The sequence below is a fragment of the Podarcis tiliguerta genome (assembly GCF_965153285.1).
Source record: "Podarcis tiliguerta genome assembly, chromosome: 6".
Lineage (NCBI taxonomy): Eukaryota > Metazoa > Chordata > Lepidosauria > Squamata > Lacertidae > Podarcis > Podarcis tiliguerta.
This window is the reverse complement of record NC_139539.1, coordinates 42,101,633-42,128,918: the sequence shown is the minus strand read 5'-3', so window position 1 is coordinate 42,128,918 and position 27,286 is coordinate 42,101,633. Positions and strand designations below refer to the sequence as shown.

The window sequence follows — 27,286 nt, the reverse complement described above, 5'->3', positions numbered from 1 at the left end:
TCACACAGTGTAATTTCACAAGGGTAAGGTGCAAGCAATGTATCAGTCTGAGGTTGAGATGGTTTTAAGCGACATCATCAGGCAACCATTTTCCTTCCAGAACATGAAGACCTTTGCAGTTACTGTGTAGTAAGAATCAAGTGCATTTATGCAGGACTAGCCCTACAATTTGGCGGAGTTAGTATCCTGGCTCGGATGCAGTTCTTGATTTGCAGAAACCCCAAAGCTTTATTCAAGCAATCAGTACATGGCCTCGGAGTTGGATCAAAGTATGGGATACAGGATACATACATCTACAACAGAACTCTAGGGTTCACAACAAGGTGATAGCTAAAATGTTGTCACAACACTTGACACATCCCTCCCATTTTACTTTTAAAGAACAGGCTGGGTCCAGTCATTTTCATGGTTCTCATCCCAAGCGAGAATACTGAGCTTACAAGTGTGTGCTCCTGTGGATGGGCTGTGGATGCCAAGCATCCTTGGCAACAGGACCTCAGTCAGTCCCTCCAAGTCCCCTTCTGCCTCTGGTTCAGCCAATCGGCTACCTACCTCTTTGGCGACAGTGGAAACCTCACTCTCCAAAGGCAGGGCAAAAACTGGCCCGCATGGTTCTCCATCCCCTTCTGTGACATCTGGCAATAATGTCTGACCCACCCACCTGTCAAGTTGGTCCACAAAGTGTGGCTGGAAAAAGCTCTGGCCCTTGGATGAATGCTCAAGGTAACATAGCCCCCCCTCATCAACAAGACAAGACAGAAGGAATGCTCCATAAAGACAGGACACTGATTAACTTCTGTGAAAGTATTGTACAGGTAACTCAGGGTGAGGCTCAGTAAGAAGATCATCTGGAGGAGCTCATGATGTCGTTTTTGTAGAAATATCCTAAAATTTGAGTGTGTTTCTTATGTTCTAAAGAAACTCTGTCCATTCTGGAAACATAACAAAATGATCAAGAGAAACTGAAGCCCCTGCCCATGTGATTCTGGACCAAAGATTTCTCCAAATCAAAATACAGTCAACACAACAGAGGTTGTCAGTGTCACACACCCCATTTAAGATGTGAACTGGCGGCACTGGAATGACACAACTTGTTTACCTAGCTGCTCTTACCATACAAAGAGTCTCATTTTTATCGCCTTTTCAAAACAAAATATTCTAGCCGTTTAGAAGACTGACATAGGAATGAAAGGTGTCGTGTGTGGGCAGGGACGGATTAACCGTTCTTTGGGCCCTGCTCCCAAAGAACGCTGGCCTTCCCATGCCTCCAGACAAAAATGGCTTTTACTTTTAAATATCTATAAATATCACAAGACTGCTTTCGTTCCACTGCAATTAAGAGGAACATTTTTTACTAGCCCATATTTCCCAAATGCTATTAAATTGAATTACTGAAGGAGGGGTGTGTTTGGCATCAACGGGAGATCCTGGGATGGGACTTTGGGGTGTGTGTATGTGTGTACACACCTGAAGCCAATAGAAAAGCAAAGCAAACCTGGGATATGATAAGATAAACTCTCTGGAATTAGCCAGTGCACAAACTGCTGATGTGCTGGGAAAATAGCTATGAACTGATTCACTTGTGAAGCAGATTTAATTTTAGCACATCTGATAACTTCACGTATACTCAGTAGTGCATTTCTCTGTAGAACAGGAGATGGCTGAATTCCCGGCGGGCAGTTCACAGTGGCAAACACTGCAAGAGGGAAATGCAAGTTATGGAGTACAGCATCATTCTTTAAAAGAAAAGATTAAGATGATGGCATAAAACAATACAGGCCTGTTCAATGGTTCTTGAGTTTGACAGTTATAAATGCTGGCAAATTGCAGCAGGTCCACTTTTAGGCACCAGTACTGGTGCCACCTTCTCCCTTTCCCAGGTCCAGTATTTAACACTAACCATCCTTGGGCAGGTGCCAGGGCTTCAGTGCTCTGCTTGGGACCACTCTGACACCTGCCCTATCCCCCTTAAAAATGATCTCCACCAGCTCAGTTTTCCAGGCAACACTAGGAAGATGGATCTGGTCAGCATATTCATTCTCCACTATGCCTCCAATACAACATTACTCTGGGGCCAGACCCTACAAGTATCCGTATTTTCCAGGGACAGTCCTGGATTTACAGAAGCCATCCTGGTTTCTGATTTGATCCTGGAATGTCCCACTTTTCCTTAGGACGTCCCTATTTTCATTGGAGAAATGTGGGAGGGTATGGAGTTATGTGACCCTCGAGTCAAGGAGATAAGTAACTATACAACCTTTGGCAGACATCCGAAGGCAGCCCTGTATAGGGAAGCTTTTTAATGTTTTTATATCTCTCTATCTTATATATATGTTGGAAGTCTCCCAAAGTGGCTGGGGCAACCCAATCAGATGGGTAGGATATAAATATGATGATGGTGATGGAATAGGATGTCCCTATTTACATCAGAGAAATGTTGGAGGGTATGTGGGGCATTGTGGGGATTTAAAATGCCTCCTACCTGCAGCCAGAGCCTCTTGGCCTTGCAGTGCCATTAAAACCCAGAGCCTCTTGGCCTTGCAATGCCATTAAAACCAGGGAAGAAGCAACCCACCCAGAGCTCCTCAGTGCATTGCTGCTGATGACTGCTGATGTGATTATCACCAAGAAAGTCTTCTGGGACCTATTGAAGGAGGAGGCAACCCTCTGACAAAGCGAACAGTCCTTTGTCCAGGGCCCCATCAAAACCTGTAGTCAACCCTGCCCCTCCCCCCCGGAAACTCCCTTTCAAGCTGTCTTTTTTCGAAAGCAGCTTTCCATGTGGTGTTTAGGCCTTGTGCAGATGACCTAATGGACTGATAGAAGGGGAGAGGTGGGGTGGAAACAGCCATACCAGCTGCATGGATCCCCTAGTGTGGTCTTCTGGATCACAGTCCTTGTCCTCAAAATTCACACAGGTGCAATCCACTGTCTGGTTCTTGTCATTTTTGTGTGTGTGTGAAATTGGAGAACAGTAGAGCCACACAAAGAACTAAATGGAGAGTAGCCATTTCAAGGCAGCAGCAGCAGCAGCAATATTCATTCTATGTGCTTCTTATTGGCCCAGAAGCAAGGAATGGCACTGCTGTGGTCCTAGCTCCAGTTACCTTACTGTAAGGCCCACTGAATTGAGACTTACTTCCAAGTAGACATGGTTAGCACTGCAGCCTAAGGCAATGTGCACATTAGTGGCTAAAACTGCACTGAGGTTGTTCCCCCGCCATCCAGCTGCATTTTGAGCTGTGTTTGCATGTTGCTGTACACACCAGAGGGCCCAGGGATGTCACCACCCAAGCTCATGTTCAATGAAGTCATCATCTGTGCATGTGCAGCAGCCGTGTCAAATGCACACACCTTAACTCAACTACAAAGTGAGTTTTCAAATCTGATGGAAGCTAGTTTAAGGGAAAATCCACCAAAGAGCAGTATTTCTCAAGAAACTGCAGGGTAGATAAAGATTGTGGCTAACATCCTGAGTACACAGCTTCAAACACCAGTGAGGGGCGCACACTGGGGACAGAGTAAACAGTAATGTGTACACAGCCTAAGGGTGTTTATGACAGGCAGGGCAGAGCAGGACATCTCCCCATCACTGGCCAATTTCAAAATTTTGCTTTCGCTGCTATAGTGCAAAAGCAAATGGTCCAGAGACTCCCGACAAATATAGCCTGAAGGGATGCACATAAACCATTTGCAACAAGGCCATCACAAGGAATTGTGGGTGTTGAGTGCATGTGACTTCCTGAAACCTATTAATTGGATTAACTTTTTTTACCTCTCCCTTTGTTGCCCAACCCAGGGTTATTCTGCTTGGTTTTCCCATAATGAACTCCTTAGCCTTAGAGAAAAAAACACCCACATAAGCGCCAGAGCCAATCATGTGCAGATTTACAATATTACATTGTTAAACTACTTCCTTGCTTTTTAGCTGCTTGGAAGTGGAATGGTATATTGAAAGTAGAGCTGTGCTGAAAATTTCAAGCATTTCAGTTCTGATCATCTGTGGGGTGGATTTGGGGCAAAATGAAACACCCCCTTCTCAAATATTGGGGGGGGGGGGGGCATTTTCCCAAGCATTTTCAGGAGGGTGTTGCCACTTTTCTTACACATCTTTATCAGGTGACCAAGGGTTTTCAATTTTTTTCTTGTTTTCAAACTTTGCCCCACAAGCTCCACACAGCTCATAGTAACACAATGCCCTCTCCAAAGCAACCCACCAACCACCCTTCCCAGCATGCCCTGGGAATGATGTCAGTTCATATCACATTGTATTTCTCCCAAGGCATTCTGGGAAGAGTGGCTGGAGAGAAGTGGCGTGAGGCTTTCTCTGCCGTTCCATCCTTGCTGTACTCCTTGTTGAGACCCATTAAGGGTGAGGAACCTGTGACCCTCCAGACATTGATGGACTCCCAATTCCTATCAGACCCAACCAATGGAGAAATTTTGAACAAATTTCTCCCCCTCAATAAAACAGCAGAAAAGAGTCATCATTTTCACAGAGAGAGAATATTTTTTGGGAAAGGAGCAGGGGTGGATTTCAGTAGCCTTAATAGAAAGTCTCTATCGATAGCAGTGTGTGTGGTTGAGCATGCTGATCAGGTTCTGTACAATTTATATATATAAAAATAAGTATTTCCTAATCAAACGTGTGCTGTCATCCACATTAAAGGTAAAGGTACCCCTGCCCGTACGGGCCAGTCTTGCCAGACTCTAGGGTTGTGCGCTCATCTCACTCTATAGGCCAGGAGCCAGCGCTGTCCGCAGACACTTCCGGGTCACGTGGCCAGCGTGACAACCTGCATCTGATGAGCCAGTGCAGCACACGGAACGCCGTTTACCTTCCCGCTGGTAAGCAGTCCCTATTTATCTACTTGCACCCGGAGGTGCTTTCGAACTGCTAGGTTGGCAGGCACTGGAATTGAACGACGGGAGCGCACTCCGCCACGGGGATTCGAACCGCCGACCATGCGATCAGCAAATCCTAGGCGCTGAGGTTTTACCCACAGCGCCACCCGCATCCCCATCATCCACATTAGCTTATTCATATTTTTTCCCTTTCAGTCCTGGGAAAAGATTCTACCTGCTACTGATAAGGAGTGGGAGGCTGTTGCTGTGCTGGTGCTGTTTTGTTTACATGATTAAAGGTTACAGCACTTTACTATTCATTCATTCGTCTCCTCCCAGTTAAATTGTGGGTGTGCATGCCTGAGAGTGTGCTTGCAAGCGAAGAGGCAGGCCTTAATGTGATCCAGGTTTCATCTTGGGTTCAGGTGAATAAAAAAGAATTGAGGGTTTTTCTGAGCTTATGTAGAGTTGTTCTCTCCCCCTGCCCCCCAATCAATGAGGAATCGGATCCCTATGGAATAAGTTTGGAACTAGGTTGGCAAAAGAGAAAAAGAGGGTTCCTTCACCTTCAGTAGCTGAAGAGGGAGTATCCGCAGGTATAGTTTGCATGACAAGTTGCACTTGCTGAAATCCAATCTTCTACCCAATTATTAATAGTGCAAGAACCCCCTGTCCTCTTTTGCACCTGACCACACTGAGAATAAATTTGAGGTCTACGTCAGTCCCTGCTCCTGTGCCTTGAACAGCAGCATGATTTACAAACATAGGTAGGAAGAAATGCTTGTTTCTGTTCTCTGGATGATTTCTGCAAATCCAACTGCTGTTAAAGGCAGAGAAGCAGGCCAGGCTGTTTACTCCTTGTAAGTTGGCAACTATCATGAATGCAGGCTTGAGAACCGCAACTCCCATTTTAATCAATTAAACATCAAGGAGGTGGGATGACCAGTGGATAAACCACCTCCTCCTTGTTGTGGAATTTAACCACTGCACAGTGTGTTATTGTTCACATAGTTATCTTGCGAATAAATCAAGGAATGTAACAAGTGGCCTTGGGTGTTCTTTCTCTCTTTTTAACCCCTTCATCAGGGATGCATAGAGGTTATTTGAAGCAAGTGGTTTCCAGGATTCAACCCCAAAACTTGTTTTCAAATTACAGGTTCAGCCTTTCAACACATGAAGTCGTGACAAAGGGGATACCACAGTCTTAAGAACACGTGCAGAATGGCAGTTCTGTCTCAGAGATGTTATAAGCACAGCTTTCCGCTTAGGGTTGCAAGCCCTGGTATCTTTCAATATGAAAGTTAATAGTGGTTGTACAAATATAAGACTTAAAACAGGAGCCCAGGCTGGATAAGCATGTTCTGTGGTTTTATAGTTTTAAACCTGATTTTTATTTAAATTGTATTGAGTTGCTTGTATGCTGCTGGGAGATGTTTGTAATTAAGCAACATACAAAGTTTCAAAATAAAGAATTACTACTGAACATGTAGATCACCACAATACAAAGACAAGAGCAGCTGGAAAACAGCAAAAACTTTGGAGGAAAAAGCCAAGGTTTCTTTGACTGTGGGACAACTTGTGGTTAATTTGTTGTTTATTAAACAAAACATGGCATAGTGTTATATCACAGTTCAACAACTATAGCACATCTCTTGAGACAGCGCTATACATTCACATTCAGGTCTGAATCTAATGATGTCATTAGGTATGGGGGCGGGCTGAGATATTTTGGCATCTGAGAACCACAAAATGGCATCCCTTCCCAACAGGGAAGATGCCTACAGGGGCTTAATCTGAGTATGCACAACCCATCTTCCAACACATCTTCAGCCTGCTCAGCAGACGAGAAACTTATTATGAGTAATAATTGCATTGTCCCTCAGTCCCCAGGTGTGTCTGTGACTCAGGGAACTTCCAGACTACCGGTTTATTCAGCATTTATCCAGATTTGTTTGCTGGGAGGTAAGACAACACTGCACCAATTAAATGTCATCACACACTTTCCTGGGCATTTTCCCAGCACTTTCCTTATCACAGAAAGTCCAGTGTTTGGGGTTTTTTTTGGGAGGGGGCGTAAACAGGTTTGTTGAACAACAGATCCAAATCAACTCCAACTGCAGAACCTGAATCCGTTGGTATGTGGCATTGGAAAAGAACAATTGTCCAAAAATGTCCTCAGTTAAGAACATGACCGTAAGAAGAGCCAGTTAGATCAGGCCAATGGCCCATCTGGCCCAACATCCTACTCTCATAGTGAACCACCAGATACCTGTGGGAAACCAGCAAGCACAGGATCCAAGCCAGGGCTGGATTTAGGTTTGATGAGACCCTAAGCTACTGAAGATAATGGGGCCCTTTATATGTCCAGCTGTCAACAAATTGTCACTGCTTTTTGTGTTGAATATACCATATATACTCGAGTATAAGCCGAGTTTTTCAGCATATTTTTTATGCCCCCCTCTGCTTATACTCTTGAGGGATGAGTGGCGAGAAAGGTGCCCTTTCGGGCTGCTTGTTCTTCCTCTTCCGCTGCTGCCACCGCCAGGTGTGTGGTGTGGTGAACCGGCTTATATTCAAGTCAATAAATTTTCCCAGTTTTTTGTCCTAAAATTAGGTGCCTCGGCTTATATTCTGGTTGGCTTATACTTGAGTATATATGGCATGCTATATGGTAATTTATGGACCTAATAGGTCCATAAAAAGGTAAAGGTAAAGGGGCCCCTGACCATTAGGTCCAGTTGTGGCTGACTCTGGGGCTGCAACGCTCATCTCGCTTTATTGGCCGAGGGAGCTGGCGTACAGCATGACTAAGCCGCTTCTGGCGAACCAGAGCAGCACACGGAAACGCCGTTTACCTTCCCACCAGAGCGGTACCTATTTATCTACTTGCACTTTGACGTGTTTTCGAACTGCTAGGTTGGCAGGAGCAGGGCCTGAACAACGGGAGCTCACCCCATCACAGGGATTTGAACCGCCGACCTTCTGTGGTTTAACCCAAAGTGCCACCCGCGTCCATACACAACACAAAACACTGTTGCTGTATGTAGGTTTCATTTTATCTGTTTTTTATAATATATTTTGGAAATGTACATTCAGTTTTTCCCCTCTTTAAATTTTTTGGGGGACCCCAAGAGAGTGGGGCCTAAGCTATAGCTTGTTAGCTTATACAGTACGTAGATCCGGCACTGATCCGAGCACAGGAGCCCTTTCTCCTCCTGCAGTTTCCAGCAACTGGTGTTCAGAAGCACCCAATGGTTGAGCTCCATGTCTCATATCCTAAATCATGGGCAGACAAACTAAGGCCCGGGGGCCGGATCTGGCCCAATCGCCTTCTAAATCTGGCCCGCAGACTGTCTGGGAATCAGCGTGTTTTTACATGAGTAGAATGTGTCCTTTTATTTAAACTGCATCTCTGGGTTATTTGAGGGGCATAGGAATTCGTTCATATATATTTTTCAAAATATAGTCTGGCCCCCCACAAGGTCTGAGGGACAGTGGAACGGCCCCTTGCTGAAAAAGTTTGCTGACCCCTGCCCTAAATTCTTCACTCTATACTTGATCTAACATTTTTTAAAAAATTATGCCCATGAAAATCTCTATTTCTAAATGTTTTAAAGGCGAGCTGCCCTCTCCCTCAAATGATTCCCCTCCCACACCCACATCTGATGCGCCCCGAGGGGAAACTACTGTCCCTTGATCAGTTCCACCCCCCCCATCCAGCTGTTTCCCACGGACCGAAAGGGTTAAGCAGCCGAGAGCCTCGCTGTTTGCGTCCTACGTCACATGTTTTTCAGAAGCGCTTACCAACCACCTACAGCGAAGCTGCTGTTGCTGACGCTCGAGAGTCTGCCACGTCAGAAGCCGCCTAAGCAGGAAGGGAAACGCATTCCTTATTTGGGCGCAGAGAGCGGCGGAGCGGATTGGCTGGGAGGGAGGGGAGGGGCAAGCGAGGGGAACAGCTGCTTACTGTCAGTTACTGAATGCTAATCCCCGAGACAATGGGCTGCGTAAACATTTCCCAGGACTGGAAAAATCCCTTTGCCTGAGCTCAGCACAATCTGAGCCTTTGGCGATCGCTGCCGATAAACCATTTGATCTCGGAGCGCTTCCCGGCGTCCTATATATATTTATATACATATAAATCTCTCTCTCTCTCTGATTATTTGCCTCCCTCTTCCTCCACGCAACGTGTTCACAAGTGGTCAACTGAGAGAAGAACTGAAAAAAACCTCACTGAAAGTACTAAAAGTACTGAGGCACAAGAAAGAAACATAGCAGCTATTGTTTCCTTACAGATCTGTACAATTTCAGAGCTGATTCCCACTCCAGCGTTGCTCTGTCTAAATATATATGTATATCCCATACTATGACTCAACATTAAGGGATAATTAGTATTTTTTTTGAAAAATACACAGTCTCTCTCATTCCCTTTTGCCTTGGCAAATTAAGAGCTTAAGTCGAACCAATGCAGTACTGGCACATCTTTTTTTCTTCTTTAGGGCACTTTCTGGAACACCTTCATAGTGGGTACTGGAACCTATTTGTCTAGAAAAAAAGCACAGAGTAAAACCCTGCTGGGACAGAGCATAGGCCCATCATGTCCTGCCTGCACTGGATTTAGGGCGGTGCAGGTGGTCCCAGCACAGGGCTGATGAGGTGCATCATAATAATAATAATAATAATAATAATAATAATAAGCCACCTATATATGGGTACCTACCCGCAACGGGGTGAGCTCCTGTTGCTCGGTCCCTGCTCCTGCCAACCTAGCAGTTCGAAAGCACATCAAAGTGCAAGTAGATAAATAGGTACTGCTCTGGTGGGAAGGTAAATGGCATTTCCGTGCGCTGCTCTGGTTTGCCAGAAACGGCTTAGTCATGCTGGCCACATGACCCGGAAGCTGTCTGTGGACAAACACTGGCTCCCTTGGCCAGTAAAACGAGATAAGCGCTGGACTGGACCTTAGGGTCAGGGGTACCTTTACAGAGAAGATTCATAAAAAGCAACTGTACCAAAAGGAATTAGAGGAGGGACAAAGTTTGTCCTCAGAGAGCCATATTTCCAAAGTCAGCCCTAATCCTGTTCTCACAGTGGACAACCAAATGCCTGTGGGAAGTCCACCAACAGGACCTGAGTGCAATACCAGTTTCCCCATTTGTGATTTCCCCAAAAGTGTTATTCAGAAGCCTTAGGAAGTGGAGGTGGAATACAGCCATCATGGCAAGTAGCCATTCATGGCTTGATCCTCTCTTCATTTGTTTAATCCCCTTTTAAAGCCTTCCAAGTTGGTAGCTATTACTCACTACATTTTTTGCTAGAGGATTGCCTTGCAGTAGTGAATTGTTTCTGTTCATAAATACCAGGCTTCTCTATTTTGGTATTTCAACATTTAAAAGCAGCACAAATATAGAACATTTCTTAAGGAGCTAAGAGACAAATGCTCCTCACAGTTTGGGGATACACATTGTTTTTAAAATGTGATTGAATGATGGGAGAAGACCTGGGAGTTTTTGCGTGTGTGTGTGTTGTAAAAAAGACACTTGGAACACATTATTGCATGATTCATGCAAAATTTAGATTTTTTTGCTTCATTCCCCAAACCTATTTTAAAGCTGGACATGCATCTAGAAGCATAAGTAATTGAATTGGTTAACATACCTTATTTTTTATACTGTTGAATGTTTACCTGCTGTATGTATAGGTAAAGTAAAGGGACCCCTGACCATTAGGTCCAGTCGTGACCAACTCTGGGGTTGCGGCGCTCATCTCGCTTTACTGGCCGAGGGAGCCGGCGTACAGCTTCCATGTCATGTGGCCAGCATGACTAAGCCGCTTCTGGTGAACCAGAGCAGCGCACGGAAACGCCATTTACCTTCCCGCTGGAGTGGTTCCTATTTATCTACTTGCACTTTGACGTGCTTTCAAACTGCTAGGTTGGCAGCAGCAGGGACCGAGCAACAGGAGCTCACCCCATCGCGGGGATTCGAACCGCCGACCTTCTGATTGGCAAGTCCTAGGCTCTGTGGTTTAACCCACAGCGCCACCTGCATCCCGCTGTATGTATGGTAAGTGGTAAAAAGCAGGTTTCCAGAAGGTCCACTTTTGCATTTCTGAAATTATAGTAGACCATCTGGGGAGGCGGAGCATGGTTAGTCCTGCCTGTATAACAGGGATTAGGAATCTTTTTCAGCCAAAAGGCTGCATTGCCTCTAGGCAACCTTTTGAGGGCTACATGCCAGTGGTGAACGGGGCCAGAGGCACATGTAGGCAATAATTGTAAATTTCCCCTTTGCCCAGTAGGCTAGTTTCTGCACATGCTTTCTCACATCCCTCCCTATCTTCCATCCTGGCAAACAGGAGGGATATTCCAGCCAGATAAAAACTTTCAATGAGGGTGTGGCATGTGGAGTCTCTTGAGGGCCAGACAGAAAGACTTGGAAGGACAAACTAGAAGTGACTTGTGAGACCCATGAACAGGTTCCTGCATATATTTAAAAGTGTTGACTGTGGCTGTGAGGGGGCGGGAATTTACAGGAGCATCTCGGCACTGGAGAAGGGATGTTTAATCATTTCCTCAGTTTCGTTTTCTTAATTAACATTTTCCCTCCTTGAAGCTCCATGGGGTGGGGGTGGGGGGATGTTGGTACTGTACAGGGAGATGACGTTTTCGGCTTTAATGTCCAATCTCATGCTCAGGTACTTGGGAGCATGAACACAGTAGGCCTTACTTATGAGTACACATCATAATATCAGGCTGTATACTGTAGAACCTTTATGTGGCCTTCTTGCAGAAACTCAGTTTCTTTAGTGTACCAAATTTCATAGTGCTTTTCTGCTTTAAATTGGTGGAATGAAAAAGAAATATTTTTCAAGCTTGGAAGAATCACTGTGATGATGATGGGAATAAACTACATATCTGCTAGTAAAAGCAACATAAAGCAACATAAAAATAAAATTGAGTGTCCAAATATTGTAATGACATAGCACAATGTTTAAAAGTTGTCTTCATCTTTTACAACCTTTGAGAACTCAGCAACTGGTTTCCTATTGATGTGCTCTGCACTATCCATCCCTAAGGTATTTAATCATTCCCTAAAGCAATAATTTGCTGCCACTGTCTCTACAGCAATTCTGGCTCAGTAATGTTTTTCATCTTTGTGGTTGTTTTCTTGCTGATTTCTGTAGATGCATAAATGTGAAAACTTTTGTTTTTCTTAGGTTAGCCATATCGATTGTTCATGGATTGTTCATAAACTATGGTGGATCCCCGAATGGTTCCATTTCACAGAACTATCTTGAAGAAATCTGTGTGGGTAAACTAATTCTTTCTGATGAAATATTTTCAAATAGCTAAATAGAAGGAAATGACTCCATGTTCCTCATCTACAATATGTTATACCAGAATTAATCTAGTATCAAGATACTTCCATCCTCAGTAACCGGCATTATAAAACTGCACATATTGTCTATAGAATGAATCCTCTAGAAAGCAATTGTTTTCCCTGATCAATAATATTTACCGCATAAGCATATAATAGCTTTAGTAACATCAAAGGCTTCAATCTTCTTTAGACCCAAGGGGGAAAGGCTGTATCTTATTTTGGTTATTGTTTTATGAACCATATAGGTTTAGCTACACATGTGGATTGAAATGGGATTTATTCATTTGGATTGCAGGAGGAATGCATATTTTCTAAAAATTAATCCCCACCAAACACATCTGATTCATGTAGGCCCAATGTTGTGATAAAGCCCTGATTATGTGAGATGTATAAGGAAATGTAAGAGTTTTCAATAAACAAAATAGATGAAAATGCAAATTTCTGTACACAGCTTACAAGGAATGCAATCTTGCATTGAGATTATGAATGGGGAAATCCTATTTTCTACAAGGGTGCCTATGCAGGTATAGCTAGGCACAGAATTGCAATATAGAAAATTAATTAAACTCAAACGACTCCAAGGGGATCAAGGAGACATATGCAGGATGGATGAATACAAATGGAAATATGTGTCTGAGAATTTAAAAATGAGTCTTTGCAAAATCAAGCGCCCTTTTTGTTTTACCTCCAGGTCTCTGAGTGTGCAGCCTTAATTTGGATTATTACCAAGGTTAAACTAAATTGGTATAAATGAATTTAAATCCAAATTAAATTACTGCATTCCATTTAGGAGGATTTTAGGTGTGTGCATGAAGTAGCAATTGCACATAGATAAAGCTCTGTTGCAACTGTTCCAAGAGACAGCCAGGCTGGTCTAGCACTGGGATTTCTTACTGGCTGAACAGGAAGTATATCCATGCCCGTCTCCTTCTTCTCCGCCATTACAACCTTGAGGCTAGTCTGTAATTTTATCTGTCTTCTTTGTAATGAATATTATGTCATCATCACACCCAGGATTCGAATCTCATGGGAGCTACCAGTCACAACCTGTGGCAAAGGCCAATGAGGCTATTGCAGAGGATGCTCATTGGTGGAAAAAGTTCAGCCATGAATTAAGCTTTTATGCTCTATGCGCTATTTTTCATCAGTTGTCATTATGAAGCTCTGCATAATTACAGAGAGTAGCCATCATGAAGTGTAACCCTGGCCAAATCAGTACATTTCTAAATGCTGTTATAAATCCTCAAGAAGATGATTGAAGGACCACAAACGCTTCAGAGGTGTGTGGTTTAAATAGAGAGTTAACTATTTTCATTATACTAGTACCAACATGTGCATTGAGGATTAAGTATAAACTGTATAGTTCCTGACTAATGGGATCTGCAACGAAATGTTGCTGTGTGTTCTCTCTCCTAAAAGGAATGGTCCTGCTTAGAGTTTAAGCCAGGCATTCCCTCCATATGGAGTACAGTGGTACCTCGGGTTAAGTACTTAATTCATGCCAGAGGTCTGTTCTTAACCTGAAACTGTTCTTAACCTGAAGCACCACTTTAGCTAGTGGGGCCTCCTGCTGCCGCCGTGCCACCGGAGCACGATTTCTGTTCTCATCCTGAAGCAAAGTTCTTAACCAGAGGTACTATTTCTGGGTTAGTGGAGTCTGTAACCTGAAGCATATGTAACCTGAAGTGTATGTAACCCAAGGTACCACTGTATTCTACCTCTGCCTCCTCTCTCCCATTCTGTTTCTCTACTCTATACTCTGTGGCTGCAGAGTATGAAGTTTTCTTTGTGTTGAAGTCTCCAATTACCTCACAGGATTCTTAGGAGAATGAAATGAAGTAAGAATGTAAGCTACTTTGTGAAATGAAAAGGATTTAACAGATAGGATAATAGCAGGCCAACTTCTTCAATGCATTAATTGTCAAGGGATAGTGATAAAAAGTAGCAGGATGAAGACAGCGATGGGGATTCTGTTAGGAAAGCAAAAACTCTTTCTACTTGCTTGGATAAGTTCGAAAAGCCTTGCCTGCATTTATTTTTGATCCATGACTAAACAGGGCTCCTACCGAATGATGATATCACACCTTCTAAATTCTTGACTCCTGTTCAGTATTCACTCTGGACACATTTCATATCATGCTGTTTGTGGTTTGTCCCTTTTCAAGATTGGGTCATTCTTTTGAGTCTCTGCCAGACTTGCATAATGGACCAGAGGCTTCTAGACAAATCTGTCAAACATGTTCTGTCTACAAAAGAACATATCCTCCTGCCACTGAATTTAGGGGGTTGGAGCCAATAATACTTGGGCCCGGGTCCAAAGAACTATATGACCAGTTCATTGCAGTCAAGGGAGCTGTGGACTTGGGTTTCAAAAGCAGATTGCAATATGGGTGGATGGCTGCTGTTCAAGAGCAGGAGTCGTGGAGCTTCTAAAAATGCTACTAGGCATGCCAAGTTATTGGGCATACTTAAATTACTCCTTGGATCTCGGCCAAAGTCAAAAATCTCCGTTGGCCCATATATAATTCTTGTGCAGGGCAGAACAAGCCTGCTCTAATCTCATAGATCATCTTGCTTGTCGCACTATTCTGGGCTTGCACTTTCTCTCCTCTTCTTAAATGCTTGGCAGAGTTCATTTCCTCCAAGCACCTGGCCTCATTTAAGAAAAAGACATGCTTGGTGCTGATTATCATTGATCTGTAGCAATGAATGTCCTGTAAAATGACTGTGGTTGGGGGGGGGGAGGGGATATAGAACAAGGTGGGAAATAAGGTCCACAATCCTGTTTGCTCACCAAGACCTGAAATATATCGTTTCACTGAAGTCTAAAGAAAAGTTAGTAGTTGCATGGTTGGGATTGCCAGCCTTTAGAGGGCCAGTGGGCACATTTGGAATTTTGAGGAAATGTCATGGGCACCAGTCATAAAATGGCTGGCACTTCTAATGGAGCAGGAAGAAACAAAATGTTGAACAGATGCTAGCTAATACACAGAAACGGGGACCTACGTCAGCCACTGCCGCTCTTGGTCACAGAGAGAAGCTCTTTGCACCAATCCTCTTTCTAGAATGGATGTAAGACTGGGTGTCCAATGCAGACATCCAGTTGAAATATGGCCACATTTAAGGATGTGTGTTAAGTGTAGGTGAAGCCAAGTCGGTGCAAACAGGAATGGAGCCGGAAGAGCAAACAATCTCTCATTGATTTCTATGGGGATGCATACTGAGACTTTTGTGGGTGTCATAGCAAGTACTTGTGGACATACTGGCACCAGTATGTTACATGGGGTAGGGCTTTCTAGGCTGCTTCACACCCAGACTCTGGAATCCTTCCTTTGGGAGGCCTGCCTCTCCCCATCCCATTCACTTTTCCAGTGGCTTCCTTCGACAGGCCTTCTGTTTGGAGTAATTTGTACCCATTGATCCGTGAGGGGTGTTTATCTGGCTCTTTTTCCTTTGCTTTGCTGCTGTTCTTCGTCGTCTTCTTTTTTTAAGCAACTGCTTTTTGCACTGTACTTGATATTCTATTGCACATTGCTTTGTGGGCTCTGGTGAAGAGAAGCCGCTAAATGACAAGTAATTAATGGATATAATTTACCACCTACTTGTGAATGGCACTCTTGAAGGCTTTGTGCACAGAAACTGAAATCATGTTTCCCACTTGCCTTACCTTTCCTGAAGATGGAAAAAATTGGGGTGGGGATAAGGGTTTGTATGGACAATACCATAGAAACCAGTTACCAATTCTGAATTCGAGTTCATGTGAATCACTACTTCATCAATGACAGCAGCATCTCTTGACATTTCAGAGGGCAATGCAGAAATCTAAATGACAGTGAAGAATGGATGCAAAGGTAATGGTGGAAAATATGTGAATAGCTCGTTCTGATCTGCGTTTCCATGCATTCAATGGAAAATATCACAATGCTCTGTTCCATCAAGTCTTTTCTATCCAGATTGCATTGTATATACTCCTACAGAAGGAAATAAAGTAGGTTAGTTACCACCCTAGACCAACGGATTACTGTTTTATATCATTAGCATCAGCAAGGTCAGGCTGATGCCTAGAACTTATATTTGAAAACGTTGGCAGCATTAAGATAAATTCAACTGTGTAAATATGTTTTGATGGATGTAATAATGGAATACTGGATAGTTTTGTTTATGTATAATATGCAGGGATTTGTGTTATGCAAAATGAAGCATGGAAAGAGAAGAAGGAAAGTCATTGACATCTTAAGGTTGTTTAAATGAATACTCTAAAGCAGGCTTCCTCAAACTCGGCCCTCCAGATGTTTTGAGACTACCATTCCCATCATCCCTGACCACTGGTCCTGCTAGCTAGGGATCATGGGAGTTGTAGGCCAAAAGTATCTGGGGGGCCGAGTTTGAGGAAGCCTGCTCTAAAGTGTAAAACAGAAAATGTAATTAAAAATATATTTTAAAAAAGAAGAACTTATAGCTATTTGAAGGGTCCACTGTGCCAAGCCCCAGATCCAGTGTGATCCCTAATCTAACCTCAAACACAGTTGTTCTGGTGTCCAGATGATCAAGAAATGGGAAGTGGATTAGGGATAGTGGTATAAGTGGTACATTCTCACTGGGGCAGGGGATCTACTGTCAGGACACAATGCTACCCCAATGAGAGAAATGGATCCTTCACCCCGAGATAGGGCACCACTTGTATCACTTTGTGCTAAAGCAATAGCTCAGTGGTAGAGCACATGTTTTGCATGCAATTAGTCCTACATTCAGTCCTAACATCTCCAGGTAGGACTGGGAACCCTGCACTGCCAGTCAGAGTGTACTGTAGACAATACTGAGCTAGTATCAGATCAGTGGTCTGAGTCACTATAAGGTAGTTTCCTATCCCCATTGCTCTTCCTATGTTGGGAGCCCTAGGAGACATTTCTGCTCTGGCCTGTGTGTAGATGAGAGTGGATGGTTCTTTTGCAGTGTGTCTGCTTACATGTTGCTTTAGACAGCTTTTGTGCACACCTGCAGAAGCACCGTGGGCATATATGTGAGCAGATTCCAGGCTAGTAGAATCTGATATGGGCTAGAACATCCATTGTTCCTTCCAGGTATTTAAGAAATTTGATACTGCTGATGACAAAATATTTCAAATATCTAATTCATGCTAGAAAATATTTGTTAAGCATTTACCATGGTAGACAATAGCAAATTCTAATGCATATACATGCAATTGCTTGTTCTTTTGGCTTACATTCTGGTCACCCTGCATCACACAAATGTTAAAACAACAACAACCAACAGATCGTCCATGAATCAAATCTGGTGACCCAGACAACCACCCTTGGCTGATCCTCCACTTTGGCTGATCCTCCAGAAAAAAATAAGATAGGTGTTTGATCCACAGCCCCCCTGCTCACAGCTGGCTTCAGAAGAAAAGAGAAGGCAGTTGAATAACAACAATGAATAAGTGATGGGGACAACAAGTTTTTGTAATGCTTGTCTATGACCTTTTACTTTGAAATGCTCACTGTGCTCGGCTCATATACAAATGTGAGCATAGGCTCAGATCTCTGCTTCTGAGCGTGTTTTCCAGTTGGCCTTGTGCTTCCAGAGTTGTTAGCATTAAGGATTGCATCAGATCCTATGGGAATGGGGGCCATGTAAATGTTAGCTGGTTTAATTGTGCCCTTGTAGCCTTTAATACCCAAAATGTCTGCACATCGTACATAACTGCTTTGTTATGAAACCATCAGCCTGAGGTGTGGCCCTTCATGATGCTGTATACATGTTATTCCAAGTCCGATTTAACACTGGGCAAAACACCACCAATGACATGTAATTAGTTTGTACCATTTGTCTAATGACTCCTATTTCCACGTGTTAAATATGGTGAAGGAAAATAGTCCTTCATTAATGGGAGTGCACTGCTCATGCACTGCTGGTACTTACCGGCTTGCAAGAGCTGTAACTCTAAAAGCTGGCATATTGCCTGACACCACTGCCCATTAGAACCCTTCCTGCAGAGTGACATTCCAGATAAAGGCCAGTGCAGGACTACTGGCCTGCACAGCTCCAATGGGCCTTCCAGGTACAAAACATACTTTTAAAAACATGTAAATAGCACTGTAAATAGCCCAGTGGAGAGATGGATACAGGCAGGTATGGACAAGGGCAAATATACCCTTGCAGTAGAGGGAATTGCATGCTGCCATTTATTTTTTAAGTGGAGCTTGAATTGTACTAGGCAGCAACAGTGAAGGCACTGGGCACATGATTTCCATAGAATTCAAACTATAATACAATAAAAATGCAGCGCAAGACCCCAAAATTGTTGCGCTTTTTTAGGAAAACACAAAAGATGTTGAGCCTTTCCCCCCACAAAATGCCCCAAAACCCCCATGGTTTTTTTGATTGACTTGCCTAAGGTTCAGGACAAAGCACCGCCTTTCGGACTCCGCCCCCCCCAATGTCAATTCTACCTTTGAAATCCCATTAATGTTTGGGAAAATCCAGATGTATGGCAGCCCTACAATATAAGAATCAAAAGAAGCAATGGAAATACAATTAAAAATCAATTATGCATATTTAGTGCAATGGATCTCTTCTCTTCAGCCAGAAATTAACAGACATGCTGTGGACTGCCTAAATGAAGTTCAGTCCGTGGATCACAATTTGGGACCCCCTGTTTTAGGGGACTGGTGCTATTTTAGGATTAGAAGTCCCTGCCTGTGTTATTTGCTTGCTTAACTCCTGGTTAACCTAGATATGTTTGTAAATAAGCAGCTATTACACCCCCGACCTAAGTATCCAAAACTCTTCTCGAATAAATTGACCGACCCTGTAATTCTGCCCTGGGAATTTCCTGCCACTTGGGGAAACAGCATGAAACAGCCAATGGAGTTACGCTGCTTACAGCCAGTCAGGACTCTTGTGGGCGTCCCCACAATGGCTTATCTATCAGCTGAATGGATGAGATTTAACTGCCCTGCCCATTTCTAACTAGCTGGGCAAGTTCCACTTTAGAATTAAAGTTGGGCAGTTACCATTGGTAACTGACCCTCCCTGTGATACTTTTAAACTCCCTGTAATAACTTTGCAAAAATGAAAGACATGCATGATTTGTTTTGGATGTAAGCATTGGTCTCAAATACTGCAGTTATGAAGTCCCAAATGTACAATGATTTGTGAGTGTGAGTGTGTTTGTGTATGTTGATGTATTCAGTGACCCTGATGTAATTCAGCTTGGGCCAAGAAGATGCTGGAAAGTATTTCTGACCCTGCTGCCTTTGTTGACATCACAGAATGTTCTGACACAAGGCAGGAAGCTATTTTTCCTATCTTTTACGCACAAACTGAAATAATGGGGATGTCGTTCGCTGGCAGAACTTAGCATGTAGCAGATCCAAGGTCTAGTCCACAGCATCTAAGATTTAAAGACTGTCAAGTAAAAGCGCTGCTCAAATTTCTGGTGGTCTGTTGCTGCTCTGCTATACTGTGCTGGATGGGCATTAGACAAATCCATATGAAAAAAAGAGGGCATTGCAGGGGATTCTGAGAGCTGAGGCTATGACCAGAGCCAAGTCCTGGGAAGGATGGGGCAGGAGGTAGTTCCTGAATACAGCAGACACAAAGAGCTAGGCCTTAACTTTGTAGAAAGCTCTTTGTGATTGTATAAATGGTTAAGGGTCAGAAATATTATTCACTGGCTTTAAAAGCTCTGCCTCCAGTTTAAGCCAAAACTAAACAGTAACTTGATATTCCCATCCACATTATGGGTATATTATTATTATTGTTTTATTGCTCAACCATCCAAGTAGGGTGATTCTACTACTTCCCTGGGCCACTGTTTTTCATTTAGAACCCTTTCCTGAACCCTTTCATTTAGAACCCTTTGCTTGTCCTGAAATTTCGTGTGGATCTACATACCTGCAATTTAAACTCTCTCCAGATGTGCTTCACCCATTGCCAAAAAATTACAGGAAAAGGACTTCCTATAAGGCAGCTTCATGTTTCTGAGCCAGACCATTGGTCCATCTAGTTCAGTATTGTCTACACCAGGGGTTGTCAACCTGGTCCCTACCTCCCACTAGGGGGTGTTTCAGGATTCTAGGTGGGCGGTAGGGGGTACTACAGCACAAGCTGAATCCTCCTTCCATCAAGCACTGGTAGGTGGTAAGGAAATGTTACCATCAAGAAAGATGCATTAGTGGGCGGTAGGTATGACTACCCCTGGTCTCCACTAACTGGCAGTAGCTTTCCAGAGAACCTTTCCCCCAGTCCTATCTGGAAATACGGTACTGTGAGTTGAACTTAGGGCCTTCTTCATACCAAGCAGATGCTGCACCCCTGAGCTATAGCCCTTCCTCGAACCTCCACATGCAACCAGTGTGTAGCTTTGAAACACACAATGATTGCACATATGATCTCAGGCTCATTTCTAACTAGACATGGATAGGGTCAAGCTGATACATATATGAGAAGAAACGTGGTCTAATATTTCAGGAAGTCAAGAGGTTGGGGGAGTTGCTATGCTACTTATCTGCTACTATGCTGAAGCTGGTTGCTTCAAGGAGTAGAATTTAGGGAGATAAGTAAAAGCTGCTAGATTTTTTTTTTTTTTTTGTACAGCTAGACTTTTTTTGACATGTTGGCCCCATCAGTGGGGAATGCAATTGGATGCTCCATTTCAAGCAGCAAAATGTCTTGAGCTGGCACTTGTGGCTCTCTTTTAATCAGGCTTGCATATATATCTAAAGTACATTTCACATTGCTCATGTTGAAATGATGAGAAGAGAGATGCAAGGCAAACTCTGCCCTAATGATGTCCTGTTGGTGAAGTGAACCAAGAGTTGTTGTTGTTGTTTAGTCGTGTTTGACTCTTCATGACCCCATGGACCAGATCATGCCCGGCACTCCTGTCTTCTACTGCCTCCCGCAGTTTGGTCAATCTCATGCTGGTAGCTTCGAGAACACTGTCCAATGATCTCGTCCTCTGTCATCCCCTTCTTCTTGTGCCCTCCATCTTTCCCAACATCAGGGTCTTTTCCAGGGAGTCTTCTCTTCTCATGAGGTGGCCAAAGTATTGGAGCCTCAGCTTCACGATCTGTCCTTCCAGTGAGAACTCAGGGTTGATTTCCTTCAAAATGGATAGGTTTGATCTTCTTGCAGTCTATGGGACTCTCAAAAGTCTCCTCCAGCACCATAATTCAAAAGCATCAATTCTTTGGCGATCAGCCTTCTTTATGGTCCAGCTCTCACTTCCATACATCACTACTGGGAAAACCATGGCTTTAACTATACGGACCTTACCTTTGTTGGTAAGGTGATGTCTCTGCTTTTTAAGATGCTGTCTAGGTTTGCCATTGCCTTTCTCCCAAGGAGCAGGCATCTTTTAATTTCGTGACTGAACCAAGGGACTGAACTACAAATCAGACTCCCCCTCTGCCATGAATTCATTTAGATGGCCTTAGGCAAGCCATTCTCTCTCTGTCTCAGACCGCAGTCCCGCCCCCCCCCCCCCCGCACACGCCATCGTCTGTAACAAGAGAGAGAATAGCAACTTACTTTACAACCAGCTAATGCTTGGAAACACACTTGGAAATATATTAAAATGCCCTGCTGGGTGAGGTTAAAGCCCTATCAAGTCCAGCATCCTGTTCTCACAGTGGAGAACCAGATATCTATGGGAAGCCCATAAGCAAGATCTCAGTCAAACTAGTCTTGAGAAGCAGACTGCCTTTGCCAGTGGAAGGAGAACATAGGTATTGTGGCTAGTATCTATCGTCATATCTCATTTTCCCTTTAGAGGACACTGCTGTTACCTCAGCTAATGGCAATCTTGGCTCTGTCTTGCTGGCTGCCATGATGCCTTTGTAGCTGAGCTTTACTTGAAAAGCCTCCAGCAAGATCTACCACAGGCAATTTGTTTGCTCCCCTCTATCCCAAAGTATCCTTTGTTGCCGTGGGTCCGTTGTGTGTGTGTTTAAGAAGTGAAATAGCTGTCAAGTTGCTTGGAGGTAGTTGCCATGAAGAATGAGGCCTATTTCAGGATTCTTGAGTGAACGGCATGTTTGTCTGAGTTATAATAGGCAGGCTGGAAAGAGAACAAAAGCAAAGGGGAGTATGAAGCACAGAACCCCAAACAGCCCTCTGAGGTGATCATTAAGGCCATTGCACACAAATGTAGAGAAGAAAGGTATTCTGGTGCAACCCAGCTCTTGTAAGTGCAATAAAAAAGCCCAGATGTCCAGCCTATTGCTGCTTTCAGTTCCCCTCTTATTCTTTGGCCTGGAAAGGTTGCTCCCCCCCCCCCCCCACGTTTCCACACCAAACCCTATTCTCACATCCAGCCTGGCTATTTTCACTTCTCCCCCCACAAAAAACCCCCCTGATCGTGCTTGCCTTTCCTTCATCTTCTAGGGAGCCTGATTTTCTAATGGTACTGCCACCTCTCACTTCCAATTTAGTTCTATAAGTAGATTTTCCCATAGTATCAAGTCTCCAGCTGACTGCCATTGTATTCTATTTCAGTCTGAGATTATTGCGATCCAGCTTTTCTTTCTTTCTTTCTTTCTTTCTTTCCCTATCCTGTCTAAGGCTGAGATGCTGATCCTTTGAGAGGAGGGTCCAATTGCTTCCCATTGTTTCCCATAAAAATGTGAGAAATAATGATTACAGGAACAAAATATGTTTCTTTGCTGACAGAACCAGACACTCCCTCAAGGGCATCTGGAACAACAACACAGGAAAGGCAATCCAATGGGCATGAAGCTGATACCATGCCCAGGAGCACTGGGTGATGGGGAAGTTGACATGTTGTTGGACGGAATATATATTTCTGTGCTCTGATGTTGCAAAAGCTGACAGGTGTCCACATATAGATACTGGAAAAACAGTGCACTCATTTGAACTTTGGACTGGGAGGAAATGCTTAGCTTTGAGAAATGAAGCTCTCTGTGTGTATTGTCACATACACACAATAGAAGAAAAAGTGTACTGTAACTCCCTTTATCATTACAGCCCCCTGCTAGGGAAACCTGCACCTTTTGAACTTCAGATGGATCCTTTTTCAAGGAAAAAATGGGCAACCTCAGCCACAAAAACATAAAGCAGCTTATAAGCTGTTTTGTATGTATCACCTCATGTGTTGATACATCTTGCAGACGACTATTGGTGGTCCATGGAACACAGTTTGGGAACTCCTACTGTGGATCTGTCTTGCTTAATCGCAATTACAGTCGTACCTTGGAAGTCGAACGGAATCCGTTCCAGAAGTCTGAACCAGCTGCTAAAATGAAGGGGGGGGGGTGAGAGAAAACCTCCCTTTTATCAGTGCCTTGCTACCTACAACGTGCTTTTAATTCCCAAATCATGTCATTTGTGATTTCAGGTGACCGACAGTATGAAGCACAAGGGGTTTTTGTTGTTGTTTTGTTTTTTTGCACTATCATCCACACTAAGTCATTGTCATCAAAATGCCAGCTTGTCCCCCATCCCAATTTAACCCAGTTTTTTGTATAATACCTTAAAAACAACGACACACAATTCCCAATGACCTGTCTATGATATCTCAGCAACCCGTTTGCAATACAAAGCCGCCATCTGGAAGCAACCTTAGCTCAACGATAAAAATAGAGTGGGAGAGAATGCAAGTAAGTGGCATGATATGACGTGTGGCATTACGTGACACAGTCTCTCTTCCCATGAGAGCTGTCTTGCTAGATTCAAGCACTGCCTCTTTCTAGTACTCCACTGTTTATTCAATCTAAAATGTGCTTAGCAGCCCACTTCTTCAGTACATCTCACAAATCCTGCCTTTCTAAGTGGAGGCCACTTGTTATGGTCACCACCTCCTTCTCTGCCACATGCTCTCATAAACAATTAATAATTGTGAAAGGTCTAGTTGCAAGGTCTGGTGCAGACAATAGAAGTATTCAGAGTCACCTGGCAACACCCGCCCAGGTGTGGTACCTCCAGTACTGCCTAAGCAATCCCAGGGTGGTGTTAGGAACTGTCAGGTGTTCTCAGTACCCATTCAGACTTCTCTGTGTCTCCACCCCTCAGTTAACTAGATAGCATCACTTAAGGTGGAATTAAATTCTCTGTCACACACTGTTCTGGATTCTAGAGTACACAATAGTTTTGTGAACTGCAGCGATCAAGTGTGAGGCAACATAGACATTTCTTCATTCTTGGCTCTGGGTTAATGTTTAGCGTACACAGAAGGTTATTCAAATAATGATTCTTTGACCTTTTTTATCCACCTCTTTCCTTGATCTTTATTGTACTTTCCCTGGAATTATAGTTGAGGTTGCCAGTTAAAATTGCCTAAAATGAGGATTTGCATCACCAAAAAGGAGATACCAATTTGCATAAAATTTGCATGTGGTAGTATATCTACAGCTGTGCAAATTTAGAAATAATATGCCTTTCTTGTCTGAATGGAGGATAGTGAGAGCTATGTGAGTATGACTGTGCAAAGGTAAAACTTGTGTTCATTGCTGCCCCTATTTTTGCTTCTGGCCTTGCCCACTACCCAGATTAAAACTAGCATGCAACAACTTTCTCACACTTCAGAGGAATATGGCAAAGAATTGGGTATTCGAGGAAGTTTGCCAATTGCAAAACAGGCACATCTTACTGCTACTACTAGAGGCAAGTCATCTTATCTCTGTCCTTCCAGCTTTGCCTTGCCTCCTGATTTGCTGACAACAGCTGCTGAAAGCTAAATGCTACCTACAAGGCGGATGTGGGAAGAAAACAACAAAACAAAACTCAAAATAACCAGATGCAGAAAGAAACCACCTACAGCAAGCACAAACATGTGAGCCCTGCACCTCTGAGCAGAGACTCTGCAAGGGCTTTGCATTGTCTGGGGCCTGCTTAACCCCAATAGCCTCCATCCCCAGGGTGGCTAGTTGTTAAGAAAGGATATTGTAAAAGATGGGTCATGTCGAGGGCAAGACTGAAGGCAGGGGTGGAGGAACACATAATCATCAAAATATTATGGGATGCTCAACGAAGCTCAGCTAGGGTGGGCAGATTCTAACAAGGAGAGGGTGCCAGCACATTGCAAGGCAAACAAACAAACAAAACCACCTGCTAAAATTCTCTTTTCCAAGCAATCATTAAAATGGCAGGACCCAGGGTCTCTGTTTCACCTAACTGAGCACCCTAACTGATGTGCTTTGTGCCACCCTGAGCCAAACACATGAACGATCTCTCATAGGAATCAAATCAACCTGCAGTTTTTAGGGTCCTGAATGTGTCTGTGTATGTGTGTGCATCCAGAGCACTGTTTCTCACCCTTGCTTCTTTCTATGATATTTCCTGGTTACATGCATTGTCTTCCTTCACATGCTGGCTGAACGTGGACAACAGGAGGGCTTGACTCCTCTGCTGATTGGCGACAGGGAGCAGGACTGGCTTATGCTGCCTTGCATCTTCTTGCATGGGTTATTTATGTGCCTAGGGCTGGGTTGTCTGAACCTCCCTAATAATATGTGTAGTAGTTAAGTGATGTACATATGCATATGTGAACTAGGGCAGAGAGACACAGAGAGACAGAGAGGTCTGAAATTCATGAGGGGCCAGGGTTTCCTCTCAGTAGTTTCATGGAGGAATGGCACTTCTCACTTCTATCTTCTTCAGGCAGACCTTTGCCATTTGTGTCAAAATGGTGGGATGTTCATCCCTAATAACAAACATCAGTGTCAACATCAATCAGGAGCAGGGTGTGATTATTGCAATTCCTTCTGCCTGTAATCAATCAATACCTTATGAAGGGCTGGGCTGCGCTATGTATTGAATGGATGTTTTCTTTGATTATTGAGATTAAGATTGTTATAACGTCCGTACCATTTGCTGCCTTTAATGCGGAACAAATGGGCACATTGCAAAAGCAGAAAATATACATCATGAAGGCCAGTATAGTTGACACACTCCTATTAGTGCTGGAACACTCATCTAGGACAATGCTGTCATTATTATACGTTGCCCTTATTCACCCCATTTTTACGGGAGGAAAATGAAGAGTCCTTTCCTGGTAGCAAAGGTCAGGTAAAGTTCCCTCTTTAAAAACACACCACTGCAACCAAACTCGCCCCCATCCCTTTTATGTACAAAACAACAAATACAAAACCATTGCTAGGGTTGCTTTTTTGACTGTGCCTCTGCCTGTAGCCTGAGACAAAGCATGTTTTCTTGCCATGCGGAAGAAAGGGATAGGGAAAGCATGGCTTGTTTAATTTCTCTATATTGGGCTATTTTAAAAAGGCACAGGAGCAGATAAATGGTGGCAGGGATGGAGAATCTTTCTGACCCTCCAGATGTTGCTGCATTCCTGACTCCCATGAGTCAAGCCAACATGGCCGATGCTAGGAGTTGTAGTCAGAGGCAGAGCTAGCCGCTCCGGCACCCAGAGTGGCGTACATGCTGTGCACCCAGGAGCGGGGCCATGGGGGCAGGGTGAGCGTCCCAGGGGGGCACCGCAGCATGCGTCCCATGTGGGGTCGAGCGAGCCGCCCATTGCGGGCTGCTTCCTGGGCGGCGGGGGGGGGGGGGAGGGAGCTGTGCCCCTTTGCCAGCAGCCTTGCTCCCTTCCCCCTTCCTTTTGACAGTTCGGGGGAGGCTCCCCCCCCCCCAAGAAGCAGCCCAGGAAACAGCGCGCCACCTGCCCACAACTCCCAAGCCTCCCCTGAGCTGTCAAAATGAAGGGGACAAGGCGGCGCAGCTCTGCCCCTTCCCCCAACGGCTCGGGGTAGGCTTGGGAGTCACGGGCAGGCAGCGCGCCAAATGTCACCCCCTCAGTGATGACACCAGGGGCAGACTGCCCCTACCACCCCCTTCCTCTGCCCCTGGTTGTAGTCCAACAACATCTGGAGGGCAACAGTTCCTGATCACTGAGTAGTTTAAATTGGCTGTCTTTTAGGTAAAGGGACCCTTGACCATTAGGTCCAGTCATGGCCAACTCTGGGGTTGCAGCACTCAACTTGCTTTATTGGTTGAGGGAGCCGGTGTACAGCTTCCAGGTCATGTGGCCAGCATGACTAAGCCGCTTCTGGCAAACCAGAGCAGCGCACGGAAAC

General features: G+C 44.2%; 1 long non-coding RNA gene across 1 annotated transcript in view; it reads right to left on the bottom strand.

Moving 5' to 3' along the window:
* The window catches only part of LOC310679836, a 36,266-nt gene extending 16,318 nt beyond the window's left edge, over window positions 1-19,948 (bottom strand). Inside the window, exon 1 of the long non-coding RNA XR_014512554.1 lies at window positions 19,038-19,948. This is a non-coding gene — a long non-coding RNA (uncharacterized lncRNA). The remainder of the gene's footprint in view (window positions 1-19,037) is intronic.
* Between the last annotated feature and the right edge of the window lie 7,338 nt (window positions 19,949-27,286).